This window comes from Anomaloglossus baeobatrachus, chromosome 6, assembly GCF_048569485.1.
Source record: "Anomaloglossus baeobatrachus isolate aAnoBae1 chromosome 6, aAnoBae1.hap1, whole genome shotgun sequence".
NCBI classification, from domain to species: Eukaryota; Metazoa; Chordata; class Amphibia; order Anura; family Aromobatidae; genus Anomaloglossus; species Anomaloglossus baeobatrachus.
The window spans coordinates 190229124-190253703 of NC_134358.1; the positions used below are offsets into that span (position 1 = coordinate 190229124).

Consider the following 24580-nt stretch of genomic DNA (forward strand, 5'->3'; position numbering starts at 1 on the left):
ACATAGCAGACACACATGGATACACCGAGTGCCTACACACATAGCGCACATGCATGTACACACACACACACACACTGAGCACATATACACACTGAACACACACACACACACACACACTGAGCACACACACATAGCAGACACACACACACACATAGCAGACACATGTGGATACACTGAGCGCATACACGCATTGTGCACATGCATGTATACACAAACACTGAGCACACATACACACATAGCAGATACACATGGATACACCGAGCGCATACACACATAGCGCACATGCATGTATACACATACACAAACACACACACTGAGCACACACACACTGAGCACACACACACACACACACACTGAGCACACTCACATAGCAGACAGACACACACACACACACACACATAGCAGACACACATGGATACACCGAGCACCTACACACATAGTGCACATGCATGTACACACACACACACACACACACTGAGCACATATACACACTGAGCACACACACACACACACTGAGCACACACACATAGCAGACAGACACACACACACACATAGCAGACACACGTGGATACACCGAGCGCATACACGCATAGCGCACATGCATGTATACACACACACACTGAGCACATATACACACATAGCAGACACACATGGATACATTGTGCGCATACACACAAAGCGCACATGCATGTACAAACACACACACACACTGTGCACATATACACACATAGCAGACACACATGGATACACCGAGCGCATACACACATAGCGCACATGCATGTATACACACACACACACTGAGCACATATACACACATAGCAGACACACATAGATACACCGAGCGCATACACACATTGCGCACATGCATGTACACACACACACACACACACACTGAGCACATATACACACTGAGCACACACACACACACTGAGCACACACACATAGCAGACACACACACACACACATAGCAGACACAGATGGATAGACCGAGCGCATACACACATAGCGCACTTGCATGTATACACACACACACACACTGAGCACATATACACACATAGCAGACACACATGGATACACCGAGTGCATACACACACACACACACACTCACACACACTCTGCTGTATAGTCACCCAGCGATGCTGTGCCCGGCACTGAAGTCCCCAGCGCTGTTCCCGCTTCCAGCTCCACAGGGCACTGAATATTCAGTGAGTATAATGAGCTGCGATAAGGAGCGGGAGGCAGCAGACCCGGAGACAGCAGCACTGGAGAGAAGTAAATATAGAAAATATTTTTATTAAAAAGACCCATATTTTCTCCGGTATGTTTTACACTGATGTCACACGGATCACATCAGTGCTGCTGGAGATGCCTGCCTGTGTGCGTGCGGGGTCATGAAAAGTCACACGGTCCGTGTGCAAACATGGACGTGTGAGGCACATCATAGAATAACATGGGTACGTGTGACATCCGTGTTAAAAACGGATGTCACACATACCTAAAACACGGACGTCTGAAACCAGCCTACGTAGCGCGCCGGATCTGACAAAGTGGAGAAAAGATGGATGTGTGAAACCACTAGCTTACCCCGGCTCCCAGCACACGTCTGCCAGAGCCGGCGTAGGCTGGTAACCATGGTACACATCGGGTAACTATAGAAACCACTTTGCTTAGTTACCCAATGTGTAACATGGTTACTAGCTTACCCCGGCTCTCGGGACACTGTGCTGGAGCCGGCGTACGCTGTTAACCAGCGTACGCATCGGGAAACTATGGAAACCGCTTTGCATAGTTACCCTATGTGCACCATGGTTACTAGCTTATTCCGGCTCCCTGCCCATTCAGATCGTTGGTCTCCCACTCTCAAACATGCCGATATGGGCTGCACAGCAGGAGACCAACGAGCAAAAAATGAACCATCATTATTCCAGACTTACTGATTATATTATTATTCAATCTGCTAACCTACATACACACTCTAGACTACCCGATACATTAGAATCGGGCCACCTTCTAGTATATATATATATATATATATATATATATATATATGTATATACATATATATATATATATATATATATATATATATATATATATATATATATATATATATATATATATATATATACATTGACAAGCAAAAGCGTGACAATGTTTTGAACTTTTATCTTTCAGGCTCCATATATCACCATCTATTACAATTTTGAGTGCGAGACTACCTTCATTTAACTGACAGCAAGTTGTGGCTAACCCATACATTAATTTGACATACAACTATTTATCATATGATTAGTTATGCAGATTTTTATCATGTCGTTGCAATATTACTGTTTTGAGCCTAAAATAGTAAATATTAACCCCTTCACCACAAGGCGATTTTCTGTTCTTCATTTTTGTCCCCCCCCTTCCTTATTCCAACATTTTTCCATCAATATAGCCATATGAAAGCTTGTTTTTAATTAAACAAGTTGTACTTTTGATAGACACTATTTATTTTGCCTCATATTGTACTGGAAAACAGGAAAAAAAAATCCATGTGGGGTGAAAAGGCAAAAAAAGTGCAATTGTACAATTATTTTTTGGGCTTTTTATTTACCATGTTCACTATATGGTAAAGCAAAAGTACCAATATTATTCCCCAGGTCAGTATGAGTTTCCAGATACCAAATATGTATAGTTTTACTTTTCTCTAAGTAGTGATTAAAAAATTCTGAATTTGGTAAAAAAAAAAAAAAAAAATGTGCATTTGTAGACATTGTATGAGGGCTTATTTTTTTGCACCTTGAGCTGATGGTTTTCATCATACCATTTTGGGTTAGATGCAATGTTATTATGGCCTTTTATTGCATTTTAATGCAATGTTGTGGCAATCAGAAAAACGTAATTCTGACATTTTGATTTAGAAATGCTATTCTCTTGTGAATGCCAGCGCTCTGCCATGGCAGGGACAGGGGTCATCAGCTGACTCTTCAACTCAATTCACTGCCCGCGGTTCTCATCCAAAGTATCGTGAGGCCCCTTATTATTTAACATTTTTATCTTTTTGTGTCTTTCAGGTTTTCTTTTGAGGAATGCCATGGGACATCACTATGGATCACTGCAGACTTTATTTTATACATTAACTTGGTGAACGAGGGCTGTATTTGGGGTGGTGTTTGTTAAAATAAAATGTATTTTGATACTTACAACTACTAGATCTGTAATGGAGGTTTCTGTCAATATAATAAAAAGATTTGGAGGTGTCTGATAGACACATACCCATTAATAATATAAGGGCTTAATGCCACCTGCCAATTTACAGTTGGCCTCAACCCCATATATTACTCCATTTGTCACCACACCTGGGCTACAGGAAGAGCAGTGTAAAGCGCCACTACTTGGTGCATCTAATGGATGCACCAATTCTGGAGTGGCTGGGGGCTGTTTTTTTTTAGGCTGGTAAGGCCAAAATAACCATGGCCCTTCCCAACCTTAAAATATCAGCCATTAGTTGTCTTCTGTTTTCCCTTGACTTTAAAAAAAAAAAAAAAAAAAAAAAAATAGGGGGACTTAAAGCCACTTTTTTAAAATTATTTTTTCTAATAATTAAAAAAATCAGCGTTGGATCCTCTCTGTTTTTCAAAACCAGTGAAGATACAGCTGACAGCCCAGGGTTGCAGCCAACAGCTGCTGCTGTACCTGTGCTGGTTATGAAAATTAGGGGGTGTGCTGGTTATGAAAATTAGGGGGTTCCCCAAGTAATTTTTTTTATTTCTATTTCTATTCATTAATTCTGCTAAATAGCTGTACAAGCTATCTAACTATCTCTCTTTCTCTATATCTGCGGTATCTATTTTTTATCTATCTATAGATCTATCAATCTATCTATCATCTATTCTTTATCTATGTATTGCTCTATTTATCTATCTAGCCTTCATCTATCATTTTTCTGGCGTTGCACATCTTATACACATAAAAAAACATTAATTTCAGTATCATGCATTTTTCCAGTAGCGGTCAAACAGATGTCACACGGCTGTGCTACATGTATATACATACGGTACATGGATTCACATGGATGACACATAGATGACACACACGGACATACAGATGGCCATACAGATGTCCAAAGCGAACTGTGCAACATGTGCGCTTTTTCCATGGATGTGTGAAGGGGCCATAAAGTGTGAGTGTCAAACACGTACTGATTTTCTGCCCATTGGTTTTGCCTGTCTAATTTGACTATGTACAGGCCACACTAACAGTGTGTCATGGATCTGTCACAGCATGTTATGGAGGGGCCACAGCTGGCTGACAATCCAGTGGCAGCAAGTACTAGAAGATCACAGAGATTGACAGCACATGTTGTTATCTGACAGTTCCCTGTTTCTGCAGCCAGCTCACTCTATGACCTTGCAGAACTGTCAGTCCCTCCTCTCAGTTGCTATCCTCTGAATTCCTTTATTAACCTCAGGAGAAAAACAAATATTTGTCAGCTCACTGAACCACAGCATATGTGAAGTCTGGAGGAGTCCAATCAATCCAAGGCAGTGCAGGGAACTTGATTCCGGATAATCACAAAGGACATGGTACTCTTCATTTGAAAATTCCAGCAACTCGACCAGGAAATTTAAAAAATAACTGTTATTCCATTTCTTTAAAATAGTTCAAAAATTGACATGTTTAAAAAAACATATGGTTCACCAATGCAGGGGATACGCTTACGCGGTTTGGACTGGAGAGTACTTGCTTATTATAGTCCTTTATTTACCTCACCCTGGGGTGGTTTGGGTGCGGTTTATAGTTGCTCCTTGCTGTGGTCTGCAGTGGTCATCTCCTGCTGCTCCAGATATTTGTGTGGTTGCTACTCCTCAGATAAGTGTTTATCTTTTGCTATTTTTTTTTTATCCAGGGACTACCTAAATTGCTATATATAAAAACACATCTTTATTTCATATTCATTAAAACAAAGTCACAAACAATCCCACCCCGTGAACACATAACCCAATAGGACCCACACCACAAAGAGTGTTAGTTAAATATAGATATTTGAATATAGATATTTTATTGGGATAATAAACCAATATTCATTAATAATTTACAATAGATTCTAAGAGGACCCTCGCTAGTTCTCTCCACTACCTAGCAATAGAGATATAACTGATGTTACACGCACCCTAAATGTAAATTGGTGCCCCCATTCCTCGGCGGCTGTCCCTCGGTATCTATCCCTATATCTCCCTCCTTATTAATCAGGATAAATAGGATGATAAATATAATACCAGAAAAAAAAGTACTTATCTCAGACGTTTTCAAGAGAACACCTCCATTTTACTTATTCTCTCCAATATTCAAAAATTCCCATGCTCTCCATAGTCCTTACCCAAATCAGTAATACATATCAAAGTCTCAGTCTCAACGAGTTTCTCCCTACTTATATATAGGGTTCATCAGGAGACAGTTACGGCTCAATCGCCTGTGGAACAGATACAGTTAGGTCCAGAAATATTTGGACAGTGACACAAGTTTTGTTATTTTAGCTGTTTACAAAAACATGTTCAGAAATACAATTATATATATAATATGGGCTGAAAGTGCACACTCCCAGCTGCAATATGAGAGTTTTCACATCCAAATCGGAGAAAGGGTTTAAGAATCATAGCTCTGTAATGCATGGCCTCCTCTTTTTCAATGGACCAAAAGTAATTGGACAAGGGACTCTAAAGGGCACTTTGCACACTGCGACATCGCAGGTGCGATGTCGGTGGGGTCAAATTGAAAATGACGCACTTCCGGCATCGCATGCGACATCGCAGTGTGTAAAGGCTGGATGATACGATTAACGAGCGCAAAAGCGTCGTAATCGTATCATCGGTACAGCGTCGGCGTAATAAATGATTACGCTGACGCAATGGTCCGATGTTGGTCCTCGCTCCTGCGGCAGCACACATCGCTGTGTGTGAGTTCGCAGGAGCGAGGAACGTCTCCTACCGGCCTCACTGCGGCTTCCGTAGGATATGTGGAAGGAAGGAGGTGGGCAGGATGTTTACATCCTGCTCATCTCCGCCCCTCCGCTCTGATTGGCTGCCTGCCGTGTGACGTCGCAGTGACGCCGCACGACCCGCCCCCTTAACAAGGAGGCGGGTCGCCGGCCACAGGGACGTCGCACGGCAGGTGAGTGTGTGTGTGAAGCTGGCGTAGCGATAACTTTCGCTACGCCAGCTATCACCACATATCGCTGCTGCGACGAGGGCGGGCACTATCGCACTCGGCATCGCAGCATCGGGCTGCGATGTCGTAGTGTGCAAAGCCCGCCTAAGGGCTGCAATTAACTCTGAAGGCTTCTCCCTCGTTAACCTGTAATCAATGAAGTAGTTAAAAGGTCTGGGGTTGATTACAGTTGTGTGGTTTTGCATTTGGAAGCTGTTGCTGTGACCAGACAACATGCGGTCTAAGGAGCTCTCAATTGGGGTGAAGCAGAACATCCTGAGGCTGAAGAAAAAATCCATCAGAGAGATAGCGGACATGCTTGGAGTAGCAAAATCAACAGTCGGGTACATTCTGAGGAAAAAGGAATTGACTGGTAATCTTGGGAACTCAAAAAGGCCTGGGCGTCCACGGATGACAACAATGGTGGATGATCGCCGCATACTTTCTTTGGTGAAGAAGAACCCGTTCACAACATCAACTGAAGTCCAGAACACTCTCAGTGAAGTAGGTGTATCTGTCTCTAAGTCAACAGTAAAGAGAAGACTCCATGAAAGTAAATACAAAGGGTTCACATCTAGATGCAAACCATTCATCAATTCCAAAAATAGACAGGCCAGAGTTAAATTTGCTGAAAAACACCTCATGAAGCCAGCTCAGTTCTGGAAAAGTATTCTATGGACAGATGAGACCAAGATCAACCTGTACCAGAATAATGGGAAGAAAAAAGTTTGGAGAAGAAAGGGAACGGCACATGATCCAAGGCACACCACATCCTCTGTAAAACATGGTGGAGGCAACGTGATGGCATGGGCATGCATGGCTTTCAATGGCACTGGGTCACTTGTGTTTATTGATGACATAACAGCAGACAAGAGTAGCCGGATGAATTATGAAGTGTACCGGGATATACTTTCAGCCCAGATTCAGCCAAATGCCGCAAAGTTGATTGGACGACGCTTCATAGTACAGATGGACAATGACCCCAAGCATACAGCCAAAGCTACCCAGGAGTTCATGAGTGCAAAAAAGTGGAACATTCTGCAATGGCCAAGTCAATAACCAGATCTTAACCCAATTGAGCATGCATTTCACTTGCTCAAATCCAGACTTAAGACGGAAAGACCCACAAACAAGCAAGACCTGAAGGCTGCAGCTGTAAAGGCCTGGCAAAGCATTAAGAAGGAGGAAACCCAGCGTTTGGTGATGTCCATGGGTTCCAGACTTAAGGCAGTGATTGCCTCCAAAGGATTCGCAACAAAATATTGAAACTAAAAATTTTTTTTGGGGTTGGTTTATTTGTCCAATTACTTTTGACCTCCTAAAATGTGGAGTGTTTGTAAAGAAATGTGTACAATTCCTACAATTTCTATCAGATATTTTTGTTCAAACCTTCAAATTAAACGTTACAATCTGCACTTGAATTCTGTTGTAGAGGTTTCATTTCAAATCCAATGTGGTGGCATGCAGAGCCCAACTCGCGAAAATTGTGTCACTGTCCAAATATTTCTGGACCTAACTGTAGTTAACTTAAGAACCCAATTCACAGAAAAAAAGTGTGACCAACATTATATATTAAAATCCATACATACCTGAGCTCAAGTAATAGCATTTGTGTTTCCCCCTATATTTTTTACTTTTGTCTTCTTTTAGTGATAGTGGTGTTGACTAGCGCTCATACCCGCCATCCTTACTTAGGGGTTTTTTTGCCAGGGGAAGACAGGTGCAGAACCTGTAGGGTCCACAAAAGAAGAAAAAGTGGCTCCACTCCAAGGTCCAAAAAAAGGATTCACTGGTACAAAAAATTGTACATAAAAAAGGCAGTGGCGGAGCTAGGTGCGAGCTTCCCCAGGACTACGGCCGTTTTGCGCTAACCATGCGCTTCTGGTAGTGCAGGATCAATTCTTTGTTTTACAAAACCTGTAGGGTTCAGTGAAGACAGTGAGAGTGAGCAGCAGGTTGTTGTCAGGGGTCACCACTTTCCCTTTTACCTCTGGGGAAAGAAGAAAGCTTGAGAAATGTTCTGTGTACTGAACCATTACCAGCTACACTAAATTTACTGTGTACGTCTATATGTATATACTCTATATATGTAAAAATAAACCCTCCCCCAAAAATAAGTCCTAGCAGTATTTTCAGCATTTTCAGTGTAAGGCTTAAATATAAGTCCTACTCCGAAAATAAGCTCTAGTCGTTGTTCAATAATGATAAATAATGCCCATGCATTTAAAAAAGTTAAAGAATACTGCAGGACACTTCATTATAGAAAGCAGTCACCCCCAAAAGAAAGAAAGAAGACAGAAAACTCCACAATCATACTCACCAGATGCTAAATGGGAGGACTTGTGGTGGAACGCACACCCACACACATGAGATTGCACACCCACATGAGATCACTTACCCACACAATCAGATTGCACACCTACACAGTCAGATTGCACACCCACACACATCAGATTGCACACACTCACACAAACATCAGATCAAACAAACAATCACACATTAGATTGCACAGACACACTCACATTGGGCAATACCAATTACTTCTGGCCAGCAGAGAATCCTGGGATACAGTGCAGTTGAACGTATAGAGGACCTGCGGTTGAACGCATCGATGTGCTCTACCACTGAGTCCTCCATGCATTTCCACTGCAGGTCCTCATGCTCCATTGCACTGCATCCCACCTTCCCCTTCTGGCTGGAAGCAATCCGTATTTCCAGATGCTGTGTGTGAGTATGTGCATGTGTGTGCGATCTGATATGTGATTGTGTGTATGAGCATGAGTGTGTGTTTGTGATCTGATGAATGTGAGTTTGTCGGCCAGAAGCAGGGGAGGACTGCATTTAGCATACCTATCACGAGCACCCAGTGAAGATTGCAGGAGGACCTGGGAGAGATACAGATGTCCGGGATCTGGTATGATTCTCCTGGGAAGGGGGGTCTGCTTTTTTTGCGGCGATCATCAAAGGTTCTGTGAGTCGCAAGAAGCAACCTCAGCGTGTTTAAGACCCCTGATTTAAAGGGTTTGATGGCCGTAAAAGCAACTCCAACAGTAATTTCGATTGTGGCTCACTATGAGTAATTACACCTCGGTTCAGCAGGAAAATGCCTTCTGTGCCAAATTACAAGTCCGGGCCTGTCTCTCCCCCATGTTTTTGTGGCTATCCACTGAGCTTACTGGTTTTCTCTCACACTCCAAAGACATACCATTAAGAAATTTAAAATTATAGGTCAAATGGAAACAGTGATGACAATGTCTGTATAGCGCTGTAAAATTTGATGGCAATATAAATAAGTAATATAAACTAAACATATACAGTATATAGTATATATAGTCCCTACAGTCCCTGACAGAAGTTCTGTCGCTTATCCATGTTATGTAAATAAAAGCTTATAACCTGACTTTAAATTCATCTTTGGTTTCATAAATTACTCTTTTGAAAGCTGATAACCTCCCAAATTTGATTTAGGTTATTAAAATAAAGTTGCTGCAAAGCTGAAATATTGATCATTTAATGAATACAGAAAGGTCTGATTTTAGCAAGACAAAAGTTTTGTCGCTCACAGAAAGTAATGTGAAATTCAAACAAATAACTTCTAATACAAAGATATGTTGCATAACATTGGTGAATGAAGTTGTGGTGCTATTAGAGTCATATTTCATATTTTGTGTGACTTCCATGAGCTTGAAGGACTGAATCCATGCGGTTCAACAATGATTCATGCAATTTATTGATGAAGTCATCAGCAATAGCAAAGAATGCAGTCTTACATGCCTCCCAGAGTTCATATAGATTTTTTTGTTTTGTCTTTCAAGCTTCCTCTTTCATCCTACCCCAAACATGCTCAATGATGTTCATGTCGGGTGACTGGGCTGGCCAGTCCTGGAGCACCTTGATCTTCTTTGCCAGGAGGAAATTTGTTGTAGAGATGGTTGTATGAGATGGAGCACCATCCTGCTGCAGAATTTGACCCCTTTTATGATTGGGAATGTAAGAGGTAGCTAATACGTCTTGATATTTTAGGCTATTGATATTTCCTTCCACCTTGCAAATGTTTCGCACACCCTCATACTGAATGTAACCCCAGACCATGATCTTTCCACCACCAAACTTAACTGTTTTCTGGATCCATAGCGGCTCCAGTAGGTCTCCTGCATTATTTGCGGTGGCTGTGGTGTAATTCAACTGAAGATTCATCAGAGAAATCCACCTTCTGACACTTTTTCAGTGTCCATCTGTTTAGAAGGCTGTGGAACTTGGCAAATGCCACATTTTTTTAAATTTCCTTTTGTTTAGTGCTGGCTTCTGGGCACTGATTCGACCATGGAGGCCATTTCGAGACAGAATCCTACAAACATTTCTAGTTGACACAGGGACTTGAGGTGACCAGGCCTTTTGGAGCTCTGCTGCAGTGGAAGAGGGGCTGGCTTTGGATTTTCTAGCCAACAAACATTCCTCCTGAGCAGTTGTCTTGCGGGGTCTGCCGGACCTGGGCTTGTCAAAAACACCTCCAGTCTCTTTAAATCTTTTTTTTAATTCTTTGTACTTGTCGTTGAGACACATTAAAGGTGCCAGCCACCTCTGCAGTGGATCTGGTCATCAGCCTCTTGATAGTCAAGGCTATGGTCGCAGGATGGAATTTTGGCATGTTGTCAGAGGTCAAGTTGCAGTTCAAGTGAAGGTCTGGGGTGCTGGGTTTCTTTTTATACACACCCACTAATTAACCGATCATTTAGTGAGCACAGGCGAGGATGTAAACTAGGATGGGGTGCATTATATGAAAAGGCGACAAAACTTTTGTCTTGCCAAAATCTGACCTTTCTGTGTGCATTAAATGCTCAATATTTCAGCTTTGCAGCAACTTTATTTTCATAACCTAAAGAAAATTTGGGAGGGTTTCAGCTTTCAAAAGAGTAATTTATGAAACCAATGGACGAATTTAAAGTCAGGTTACAAGATTTTATTTGCATAACATGGATAAGAGACAGAACTTCTGTCAGGGACTGTATAGAAAATTTTGTATACGTAACAGATGAACAATAATTTTGTTATGCATTTAGGCTTTTAAATCATGTTTTTATTACATTTTATAAGCAAAAGATAGAAAGAAACAATTATTAGTTTCTGATTATTTTTTGAACAGCCCTTTTAATACCAAGAGGTTGCCCTTATGAAATAAATAAAATCAGTACAGAAAATAACACAATACATTGGGTTTTTTTTGCCTTCCTCTGGATCAACATGTTAGGCTACGGGTTGAACTAGATGGACTTAGAGTCTCCCTTCAACCTTAAAAACTATGATACTATGATACTATGATACATAATGAATTTTGTAAGCTAAAAAAAGCAAATTAAAAGTGAGTAACAGTCTGGTATGTAGGGAGAGATCGACCTTTCAGTTAACACATTGCTGTATACTTTCTGTAACATGTATAAAAATAAAATAATTCAATATGAGAAAATTCAAATGTGAATGACTCTGCAGTGCTCTTCTGCTGAATTCACTTGGTGCTAACAATAGCGACAGCGAGACAATAGGAAACATGAGCAATAGGTAGAGTGGTTCCAGCAACACTATATATCTGACCTCACTATTGTCCCGAAGTGTTTAGACACAGACCCCCTCTCCTCAAGATGAGTTTCACACTGAGACTAAATCATACACCATACGATTTTACACCAGATAACACAGCAGGTGGAGAAAATACTGAAGCAAAGAAGTGGATAACTAGGGCAGGCTTTAGCCATTGAAAGGGCAAAACTATAAAGCAAGAAAACTCTAAAGTTGCGATTGGCTTCTATGACTTTGGCTTGTTTCCTCAGGAGCTCAATTGATCCTAGTTTCTAATGACAAGCTAAAGAGAAAAAAAATCTGAAAACTCTCTCCTGAAGCTCGTTTAAATGCAAATACTTGATAGGATATAATCTGGTGACTAGCACGCCTCCATTTCATAGACAATCTCAGGTTTTATGGTGAGGACTCCATCTGCACCTCCTGTCATGAGAGGATGTTCCTGCTTTGGAAGCTTTTTTAATAGCAACTGCTGTATCCAAGAGGAACAAAAAGAGAGAAGAAAGGAAAAAAAAGAGAGAGGAGTCACGGTGCTGCCTTTTCATATCCTCAGATGAAGAAGTGAACTAGTCAGAGGCCACGGAGCATGTTCTGTGAGCAGTTCAGAGCCCTGGAGACCCTGATCTCACAGAGCTGCTCCTGCAGACAGCCCAAAGCTCAGCTCCACTAACTTCTGCTTATGACAGAGCAGGCACATGTCTCCTCCAGGAGCAGGTAGCAGCAGCTTATCATAAGGCACTGAGGATTTACACAATTCTTCACCTGGCTATACTAAAAGACCAAGAAGGTAAGATGTTTCTGGCTGTTTTTTGTGCATTGGATTATTTGGAAACATTTCATTCCGGGGAAATGTATCCTTAGGTTTCTGTTCAGTGTTACTGAGAGATGTATCATTTGCATGCAGCATCAATGACATTTAGAAGTTACTTCCATTCTAATTCAGAGGTTGCTTTGAAAAGAGATAAAAAAGACCTGCTGCCAGTAAGCATATAAAAAGGCAAGTCTGCAAAAAAAAAAAAAAGCATGCTTCAAATGAGAAGGCACAGAAGGGAAGGAGGGATAGACGGGAATGGGGAGATATCAGGAGAAGCCTCTCAGGAACAGCAGCCAATTTACACAGGACTTAGAGGGATCCGAAATTAGGAGGAAGGTAAATAACCATCTGCATTGTGTGCTGAGTACTCCGTCATTATAGCTGTATATACTGCCTTGTGCTGCTGGCACTACTGTGTTTACAGACTTGTCCTTACTGATGTATAGATATAGGTGTTCCTGGTCCTTACTGATGAATGGATAGAAGTGTTCTTGGTCCTTACTGATGTATGGATAGAAGTGTTCTTGGTCCTTACTGATGTATGGATAGAAATGTTATTGGTCCTTACTGATGTATGGATATGTGTTATTAGTCCTTACTGATTTATGGATATAGTTTTCTTGGTCCTTACTCATGTATGGATAGAAGTCTTCTTGGTCCTTACTAAAGTATGGATATGTGTTCTTGGTCCTTACTGATATATGGATATAGGTGTTCTTGGTTTTTACTGATGTATGGATGAAAATGTTCTTAGTCCTTACTGATGTGTGGATATAAGTCCTTACTGAAGTATGAATAGAAATGTTCTGTGTCCTTACTGATGAATGGATATAAGTGTTCTTGGTCCTTACTGATGTGTGGATATAAGTGTTTTTGACCTAACTGATCTGTGGATATAAGTGTACTTGGCCCTTACTGATGTATAGATACAAGTGTTCTTTGTCCCTACTGATGTATGGATATGTGTTCTTGCTCCTTACTGATGTATGGCTATAGTGTCCTTTGTCCTTACCGATGTATGGATATAGTGTACTTGGTCCTTATTGATGTATGGATATAGTGTGCTTGGTCCTTACTGATGTATAGATACAAGTGTGCTTGGTCCTTACTGATGTATGGATATAGTGTACTTGGTCCTTATTGATGTATGGATATAGTGTGCTTAGTCCTTATTGATGTATGGATATAGTGTGCTTAGTCCTTATTGATGTATGGATATAGTGTGCTTGGTCCTTATTGATGTATGGATATAGTGTGCTTGGTCCTTATTGATGTATGGATATAGTGTGCTTGGTCCTTATTGATGTATGGATATAATGTGCTTGGTCCTTATTGATGTATGGATATAGTGTGCTTGGTCCTTATTGATGTATGGATATAGTGTGCTTGGTCCTTACTGATGTATGGATATAGTGTGCTTGGTCCTTATTGATGTATGGATATAGTGTGCTTAGTCCTTATTGATGTATGGATATAGTGTGCTTGGTCCTTACTGATGTATAGATACAAGTGTGCTTGGTCCTTACTGATGTATGGATATAGTGTACTTGGTCCTTATTGATGTATGGATATAGTGTACTTGGTCCTTATTGATGTATAGATACAAGTGTGCTTGGTCCTTATTGATGTATGAATATAGTGTGCTTGGTCCTTACTGATGTGTGGATATAAATGTTCTTGGTGAAGTGCTTTTCTTGTCTAACATAGGTAAGGTTAAATGCTGATGACTCGTGTTCTTCTAAGTGTTCTGACTTGCAGTGTGTGTTCTATGGCACTTTATCATTGTGTCCCTGGCAATTCAGGCTGAGACTAAGGTCAGGGAGGGTGATGTTGAGCATGAATTCAGCAGGCAATGTCAGGATACAGGCTATTCAGTGGAATGTGGAATGATTATGTTGGTGTTGGCACTGTTCTTCCTATACGTATCTATCTATGCTACAGCCCAGCAAAGTGCACATGTGCCTCCTCTCCATATAACATTCAGGTAATGAATGTAACAGGAGATTGCAAAAAATGCTTTGCTGGCAAACTTGTTAGGAATACAAATTACCTGTCCTGGCATATTATAAAGGTCAAGTCCATTTACTTTCTATTTTTTTAAGCAGAATGTGCTAGATTAGCATCAACAATACCCAAGGTGTTGTGTTTCATCAGATTGGCTATTTATTATCAATGTCATATTATATTTGGAGTCGCTGCGGAAGATACTTGCTGGTAAAACACCTGGCTCAGGTCAAATTCTATGTTACACAGCATCAATAGGGAATGTTAGACTTCATCAGGGCACAGTATACAAGTGAGGATGAAGCTTACATTCTGTATATACAAGTCACATACAATAAACTTGTATTAATAGACCAAAAACTTCATCTGACCTATTTCTCATGATTTATGCACCCATTACTGGATTTGTAGACTTTGTGTGTCCACAGCTCACGATAGTTAAAGTAAATCATGGGAAACATGGGCTTAACAGCGTGCAGCAGAGATAATTAGCTGGTTATTGTAGAAGTTAGTAAATTACAGTGTGTAGCATTTCATAATTTGCGGCCAATATCACAGGCTCTGGCTTCACCCGTATATACTATATACTTCCCTCCTTAATTGGATACCGCCATACAACTGTTGCTCACTAGTAATGTCCACTTGCAGGACAGAGTTAACTCATTCTCCCACTTAATGTGTGCTCTGCAAAGACATAGCCCAAAAGAGTGACTCACACCCCCCAAAAAGCACATTTTTTTTTAATTCTAAAACAATGGGATATAATAACCTTCAAGATTAACCTGAAGGATTTTTTTATCTCCTTGTCTCGGCTAATATTATAGAAACCTTTAATAAAGGACAGGTCATAATCACATCATATTCTCTTATTTAACTAAATGCATAGCAATTATGGATGTACAGCAGTTGGCAATTATCTGTAATGACCTGAATAATTGGGGATAATGCTTTTATCGGGGTGCAATATCACACCTATAGGTTAAAAGGTTAAAAAAGATGTAGAAAGAACTGCATTATGACACTTGGATGCTCATTACTTCCTGCTAATGCGAATGTCAATTTGTAATAAAGTAATTGACAGAGACAGAACTGCTGAGTGTCATAACCTATTAATCCTTAGTGATTAATGTGCAAGTATTAACCTGATGAGAAGAATGTTATTAAAGCCCTGAGAGCTGTGTAGGAGTCCGTGCTCCTGGTGCACTGGTAGCAGATGTCAGCTATCATGTGCTTGTGGTGCATTGCTTTATACCTTCTGTTTTCTCCTCTAGCATTGAACTACACAGGTAGAAAGATATTTTAAGCATCTTGGAGCATTGCTATATTTATACTGGAAACAATAGGGAGCTGCTGGCCAGCTGGCATACCATGCATCATGTGCACTATCCCTTCCTCATAGACACTACAAACTTACCTTGCTAATTGTCTGGGCCTGTGACTCACTACTTTTTGCCTCTTTAATTATCTATACTGTATTCAATACATAGACATTTTTTTTTGCTCATTTGCCTTGAACGTGACTTTCATCTGGGAGCCTGAGGACCTCCTCTTGTTTTTGGAAATGTACTTAATTACCTATTTTCCAGATATAATATAGTGTGTTATGCCAGGGCTTTGTTTATATTTATGAGACTAAATGAATTGTTTAGAAATTTTCTCTCTTCAAAGAGCAATAGCTAATAAAACCATGCTGCATGGTGATTTAATCTGCCATCTTTAAAGGGAACCTGTCAGGTCCAATATGCACCCAGAACCACGAGTAGTTCTGGGTGCATATTTCTAATCCCTGCCTAACCATCCCTGTATACACTAGCACAGATAAAGAGATCTTTTGAAAAAGTATTTCTAAAGATCCTTTATGATATGCTAATGAGCGCAAGGACTAGTCAGAAGGATGTTAGTATCCTTGGCTAGTTGGCCCACATAGCATGTTAGCACGTCCATGTGAGCTTACTAACATGCTAATGAATGTGCAGCTTCGCCGCACATACCTTACTGTTCATGGCGGCCAACAGAGGATGGATGTGCTCTGCACATCATCTGGAGTCCCCTGGACTTCCAATCATGTGCACTAAATTGATGCCGGGTGTAAGCTTCCTGGCTTCAGTGAGGTATACTGCGCATGACCAGAAGTTCTGGGGACTTCAGATCATGTGCAGTGCGCATCCATCCTCTGCTGGCCGCCATGAAGACTAAGGTAAGTGCCGAGTTACATATAAGAAATGATATTTGGAAATACTTTTTCTAAAGATCTCCTTATCTATGCTAGTGTGTACAGGGACGGTTAGGCAGGGATTAGCAATATGCACCCAGAACTGCTCCAGGTTCACATTAAGCCAAAAATGACGACTGTAAGAAACATCCCTGAACCCTAAGATGTAATAAAATAGCATTGTCCTCCATGTCCTAGGACTTACACTAAAAGTTGAAGGTTACTCATTTCATGTAGAAGTAAAATAGATGGCGCAGTTTGTCTCTTTTTAGTCGTGCTGTAGACACGTGTGTCCATAAATCAATTTGCGTATTAAATATGAATTAAAAATTGCCATTAACTAATTTGTTATTCAGGCAGAAAACATAATAAAATAGACAAATATCTAAAATACGTCTCTTTTAGTGGCTTTGGACGTTTTACTATTGTTCCACTGAAGGGTTAAGGAGGGCTGGTCATGCTTAAATGAATTCACTATAAAGAAGTTCTCTGTAACTTGTCAATTGTGATGGCAGGTAAACCATTAGCAAAGACTGTCACCAACATGTGCTCTGTAGCCGCACACTCTCTGCTGCTCTTTGTTAGCTGCTATTTAAAAGTGGCAGAGGTGCTCATTAAAAAACTGTCCTATCATCATTACTTAACCTCGCATATTACTGATCACCTCCAGTAATATTAGATCATATCGGAGCTATCATGGCTGCCTTACTGTATCTCACCTATTGCAGTTCATATCCTGTAAGATTAGTTCTAATCTGCATTATTATAGCTGCCTTGTCTTATACATGAGAGTCCACCTTTCATGATATTAGATTTTATCTTCCCCATCATAGTTGCCTTGACTTACATGTCAGAGTTCACCTCTAGTGATTTTAGATTGTATCTGTCCCTTCATGGCTGCCTGTTTTTATATCTCAGATCTCACCTTCAACAATGTTAGATCTTATCTGCCCCATCATGGTTGCCTTATCTTACATATTACAGTTCACCTCTAGTGATGTTGGATCTTATCTGCTCCATCATGGCTGTCTTTTATTACATATCAGAGTTCACCTTCAGTGATGTTTGGTTTTATCTGCCCCATCATTGCTACCTTATGTTACACATCAGAGTTCACCTCCAGTGATGTTAGATCTTATCTGCTCCATCATGGCTGCCTTATCTTACATATTAAACTTGGTGAAGGGATTATTTATATATGTATATACATAGATGAGAAACGGGTTTAAGCCGCGCTAAGGAAACAATATTTCCAGGTTTTAAATTTTAGATCTCTTTTTTATTACAGTTCCAACGCGTTTCAGAGACATAAACCGTCTCCTTCTTCAATTTTACATTTTCACATTTTCTCTTTTCCCTGAAGAAGGAGACGGTTTATGTCTCTGAAACGCGTTGGAACTGTAATAAAAAAGAGATCTAAAATTTAAAACCTGGAAATATTGTTTCCTTAGCGCGGCTTAAACCCGTTTCTCATATATGTATATACATATATAAATAATCCCTTCACCACGATCATTACGGGGCCGCTGCTTGGAACCACGCTGACACTCACATGCTTTACAAGGAGTTGTGACTGGCACAACTTCATCAGGTGGGTGTTTCATCTTCACTTTCTAAACGGTTTTTGCCGGGTAAGACCCTATTTGCGCCTTTTGTTTCCTCATCTCTAGCAGCCATATTAAACTTGAACTACAATGATGTTAGATCTTATCTGCCCCATCATAGCTGCCTTATCTTACATATCAGAGTTCACCTCCAGTGATGTTAGATCTTATCTGCCCCATCATGGCTGCCTTATCTTACATATCAGAGAACACCTCCAGTGATATTAGATCTTATCTGCCCCATGATAGCAACCTTATCTTATGTATCAGAGTTCACCTCCAGTAATGTTAGGTCTTATCTGCCCCATCATGGCTGCCTTATGTTAAATATCAGAGTTCCCCTTCAATGATGTTGGATCTTATCTATCTCATCATGGTTGCCTTATCTTACATATAAGAGTTGACCTCCAATGATGTTACAGCTTATGTGCCCCATCATGTCTACCTTATATAAATTATTATGCATCACCTACATAGCAGACACTGTACACCCCCATGTTGGCTAATCTAAAGTGGAGCTGGGAATGACAGCAGGTAGGTGGTGGTTTGCAAGGTGGCCATGCAATACTGTTGTAGACGCTCACCAGGATTTTGCAAATGTATTCACTCATCTCTAATATCTGTCCCCTTATCACTGGACCTGTTTTACAGATCACAGTTCACATCTGGTGATATTAGTTGTGTAAATTAGCTCTGAATACTTTCTGAGTCTGTCCTTATATACAGGGGAGGTCGGGGGAGAAATATGTAGTCATAGAGTGTCTTTACTATCATAATTATTTTTTTATTATGGCCAAAACGGTCAACAGATTGTACCAAGATGATCTTTTTCTTTTATATAATAATAAGTTTTATTTCTATAGTGCCAACATATTCCGCAGCGCTTTACAATTCAGAGGGGACATGTACAGAAAATATGAGACAATGCAAAATAACAAAATTAAGATACCAGGAGGAGTGAGGGCCCTGCTCGTAAGCTTACAGTCTATGAGGAAATAGGGGAGGCACAAAAGGTGAATGGGGGGGAGAAAAGCTTGTTATATATGGTCCAGCCATCGATTTAATAGGGTATTCAAAACCAGCTGCATGAACCCGTCATCTTTTAATAATAAATGTAATAAAATGATTACATATCAACAATTATTCAAACTTTATATCTACTTCTTCACCTCCCTCCCCCTTATGTATTTATTGGAAATTTTAATTTTCATGTTTGTGATAAAGTTACTGTACAGTCGTATAGTTGGATCTGTCTAGTAGAACAGTTCAATAAATCCAAGACAGTGTTAGAATAATTAATAGTGAGCAAATTTCTTGTTTGGGATTCCCTGCTGCACTGCGTAGGTGGTTAGGCTCCTGGACTACAAACAAATGAATGAATTATATACCAAACATCAATGCTATGTGCATACGTTCAGAAGTATATCCCTGTATATATACATAATTTGTAATTTTGTAAGCATGCTTATATGTTTATATATAGATATATATATATATATATATATATATATATATATATATATTTATATATATATATATATATATATATATATATATATATATATATATATATAGTGTATCATCTACCCATTTATTCATTTAGATAGGTAAATAGATAACAGATATCTATGAACAGCTGCATTATAGTGATTTATCATAGCTAGTGACTGCAGAGAGAAGTTACGAGATCAGGACTGTCAGCGTTAACCAGTGGGTGTCACTGTAGTACTGACAAAGGAGACACTAATTGAGCCGAGAGAGGGCGTGAGGAATAGTGAAAGTTTCCCCTCCTGTGTAAGAAGCTATTGGCATTTTAAGTATTTTTTGTTTCCCAGCTTAACTCACCTTTTCAACAGAGCGCAGTTCAGCACCTGAAAACAAGTTATTGGATAAAGGTTTTATTGGGAAACAGATATTTTCTACAAAACACATTTGTTTGAGGCAGAAATATATTGAATAGAAATAAGAGTCGTAATGCAGTGAATTGTGTGTATTTGGCAGAGGAAACTATAAAATTATGAAAATGTAGCTGTTCCATATATTTTGTTTTTCCTTTTTTGCTGTATTGCTTTGTTCCAAGATGTGTTAGGCTATGTGCGCACGTTGCGTTTTTTAACGCGTTTCTGCAGCGTTTTTGCGCTAAAACGCATGCGTTTTTGTTTTCCAGCAAAGTCTATGGGAAAAGCTGAAATCCTGTCTGCACTTTGCTTTTTTTTCAGCAGCGTTTAATTTGCATATTTTGGGACAAAAACTATGCTGAAAAAGAAGCAGCATGTCAGTTGTTTTTGCCTTTTCTGCAGCGTTTCCTTAACATTGGGGTCAATGAGAAATGGCAAAATGCAACCAAAAGCACAATTCCTGCGTTTTTCATGCTTTTTACCTGCTTTTCCACTGCGTTTTTGGCTCCAAAAACGCGTGCTTTTCTGGCCAAAAAGTAAAGCGTTCTAATGTTCCTTTACACACACACAATAGCCGAAAATTTAAATGCTAACAAATAATAAACTTTACCTATTTTTCTGTTAAAATGTGCATAACCACTATTATTTCATTAAAATTGATAATTTTCCATATAATTTTAATAAAAGTTAATTTTATATTTTTTTTCTCTTTTTTCATTCTTTTTGACTATTTCAACTTTATTTCTCAGTGTCTTGATCTACAAAACGCATCTGCAGAAACGCAGGTGAAAACGCAGGTAAAAAGCGCTGAAAATGCACTAAAAACGCGGTAAAAACGCATGCGTTTTTAGCGCTAAAAATGGTCAAAAGCCATTTGGTCAAAAACCAAGGGAAGGAAAACGTGCAGAATAAACTGCAGGTACTCCAACGCAACGTGCGGACATAGCCTTAAGAACAATTAGAAATAGCTAGTCACAGAAGAACTAGGACATAGCTATTAGAGTAATGCTGTGGATACATGAAGCTTGTCATTTGTGAGCTAATACTGTCCATGCCACACAAATGATAATATATATATATATATATATATATATATATATATATATATATATATATATTGCGCACCATTCTTAGTGACATTTTTTAGCTTTTAAATTGTTAATGGTACATATTCTTTTATTTATTGTTCAACTGTACACAACTATGGCTGAACAATGCATCCCCATCTATATGCAATGTCTAGGTCATTCTGTCATATAGCTTACGGTAATCATAGTTTATACTTTTGTGTTTTTTTTATTACTCTGATGTAAATAGTTAAATTTAAATATCCTTCTTTTCAGTGTTTACGTATGCTACTCTATTACAGACTTTGCCCAAATATTCTGTGCAGTCTGATCCAGCAGCCATACTCCCTTAAGACTGTTACTACTTTCTGATGCATTAAAAAAAATTACTACTAATACTAAGCAATATTGGAAAAGCTACAGTTTACAACTTCAGATTTTAATCAAAATAGTTTACAAAATTGATTTAGTAGTTGTTGGAGGTTTTTTTCAAGTGTACTGGATCACTAAACAAATATGATTGGAAATGTGTGCATAAATTCTAATTAGAGATGAGCCGTTTTCCTGAAATTCGATTAGGGTAGATTCAGGGGGAAAATTTCTATCCAATAAATATATCTTTTTACCGTGTTAGCCAGTAGAAATAAAAAAAGGTTTGTTTAAAAGAACTGAGAGTCCTCAGTAGTTGATACCTTTTAATGGCTAACTGAAAAGATGGTAATAATAGCAAGTTTTCGAGACTACTCAGGTCTCTTCATCAGGCATGGTATAACACAAAATCTGAAGAGTCACATATTTATACACAACAGGACATAGAATAGTGCAGTAAAAAAAACAAAAAACAAACAAGTTATGTGAAGCAGAACTATCACTATGGTAAGGGGGCAAACTGTTGTGGCCATAAATATTGTTGTAGTTCATAGATAAGCAGTGTGAAAGTTTTATTGTCCTCTGATTGGGGTATAGTCCGGGCTGTGATGCCCCCAGATGCTCTGAGGAACACATTTCTTAATTGATGTAAAAAGACATAAATCCATGTGATACATTCATTCCTGCTCTGAATGTGTCAAAGGTCATCATAAGTTTGTATTCCCAGACTCTCCTGTCTCTTTGGGACTTGAAATTTCCTTTCAATACCAGCAATTTCATGTCCATAATGCTATGGTGTGGGTTACAAAAATATTTGGCCACAAGTAGATCCATCCTTTTGTCTATAATTGTGTGGGGGGTGAGAATTCATCCGTGTCCTGAGCTGTTGTCCTGTCTCGCCTACATACAGACCCCCAGTTGGACATTTTGTACATATAATCAAGTACACCACATTAGTTGTGGTGCAGCTGAAGGTACCTGGGATCTTGTAGTCCTGATGGGATCTGGGAATTTTTATCTTGTCCGATGTCAATATAAATGGACAGGTCTTACATGTTTTCTGGTTGCAGGGAAATGTTCCTGTTGTTTGAGAGGATAGGGAGCTTCTGACAATGATGCTTCTTAGATTCGGGGGCTGCTTAAAACACAGAAGTGGGGGGTCTGGAAAATAGATTTTAATCGGGCATCTTTTTTCAGTAATGGTTGTAGTTTCCGTTCAGCTGCTCTTAACACCTCCAGATTTGGATTGTAGGTGATTGTAGGTGATTTACATCAATTAAGAAATGTGTTCCTCAGAGCATCTGGGGACATCACAGCCCGGACCAGACACCCCAATCAGAGGAAAATAAAACTTTCACACTGCTTATCTATTAACTACAACAATATCTATGGCCACAACAGTTTGCCCCCTTGCCATAGTGATAGTTCTGCTTCACATAACTTGTTTTGTTTTTTTGTTTTTTTTTACTGCACTATTCTATGTCCTGTTGTCTATAAATATGTGGCTCTTCAGATTTTGTGTTATACCATGCCTGATGAAGAGACCTGAGTAGTCTCGAAAGCTTGATATTATTTCCATCTTTTCAGTTAGCCATTAAAAAGTATCAACCACTGAGGACTTCAGTTCTTTTAAACAGACTTTTTTTTATCCAATAAATTAAAGGGTAAATTGAATCATTTGAGAAGAGGTTAAAAATTTTTTTAACTCTTCTGTCATTATCGACCCATAGCCCGATGAAGATAGAATATCCAATCAGAGGCTTACAGTGCAAGCAACTAATGTCATTCCTAAAGGGACCACTAGAGATAGCCGAACACTGTGCTCATCTGATCTTAAGCAGTCCCATGACAACAATTGCAGCAGTGCACATGATCGACTACTACTTTATTCACATAACAAAATAGTTTTAGAAAAAAACATAGACCACACATCCAAAAATCATAAGTTGATCTAGTGCCACTAGGCAAATATTTATGCACCTGAACATGAGGTTCTTGGTTAAACATTCTAATCAGACTGTACAAAGCCAACTGCCATGTCAAGGCAAACCTCTGAGTGGGTCCCTAACTTTGCCACCTTAAAGGTGTGAAGCCATGCATTAACCACTGTTGCAATAACAATGCACCAGCAGGGCAGGTGACCAGGTACCCCACAATGCCGATACTGCAAGGCTTGGTTACCAAGATTCCAGGCCACGCACACCGCCCTATAGACACAAAATCACAACAACAATGGCTGCCACACAACAAAAGCATAGTGTGAAAGGAGCTGAATAACTCTCCATCCAACATCTCCCAGTAAGTGAACTGAGAGCAAAGAAAAGGCAGAACCCCTTCTTGAAGTCTCCTGTTAATTAAAAACACCTGTGCCAAATTTATTCACATAGGTCTCTTTGGTGGTCAGACCTCCAGGATTTGGGAAATTGTCATCTCATGGAGAGTGAAGATTTTTTAAATGTAAGAAAACTCCTTTAACCTCCTTCGAGTATAAACAATTCACCTGGCTACATTCTTAGATTTTCTCAAAGATGTGAGCTGAACAAATAGTTTTCCCTTCCAATACTGAAAGACTTTTCTTTTAATTTAGATATGATCATTGAAAACCCTTTAAGAAATTGAGATGATATCAATACTTCTCAGAGGGCTTAGTATCCAAGTATATTAACTTGAGCGTTGACCAAAGGAAGATCATCACAGAGAAACCTCCATATACTCATACATGCAGTCACTTTGTTAGAAATAAAGAACACTGCATTTCAGAACCAGATAAGGGCACAGAATCTTTGCCAAAATGAGTTACTCTTTACTGCTAATAAAGTTGCTATGTATGGAAGTTTCTCTGTGATGAC

At 39.6% G+C, this 24580-nt stretch overlaps 1 protein-coding gene across 2 annotated transcripts in view; it reads left to right on the plus strand.

Moving 5' to 3' along the window:
- Nucleotides 1-12172: 12172 nt before the first annotated feature.
- Nucleotides 12173-24580, plus strand: part of CDH7 (cadherin 7) — a 467468-nt gene continuing 455060 nt past the window's right edge. The window contains exon 1 of one of the 2 annotated variants that reach the window (XM_075314603.1): nt 12173-12550. The gene's annotated coding sequence lies outside the window, so the exon portion shown is untranslated. Of the gene's footprint in view, nt 12551-12825; nt 12914-24580 lie in introns of those variants that run through there. The other variant, XM_075314604.1, reaches the window with a different exon arrangement.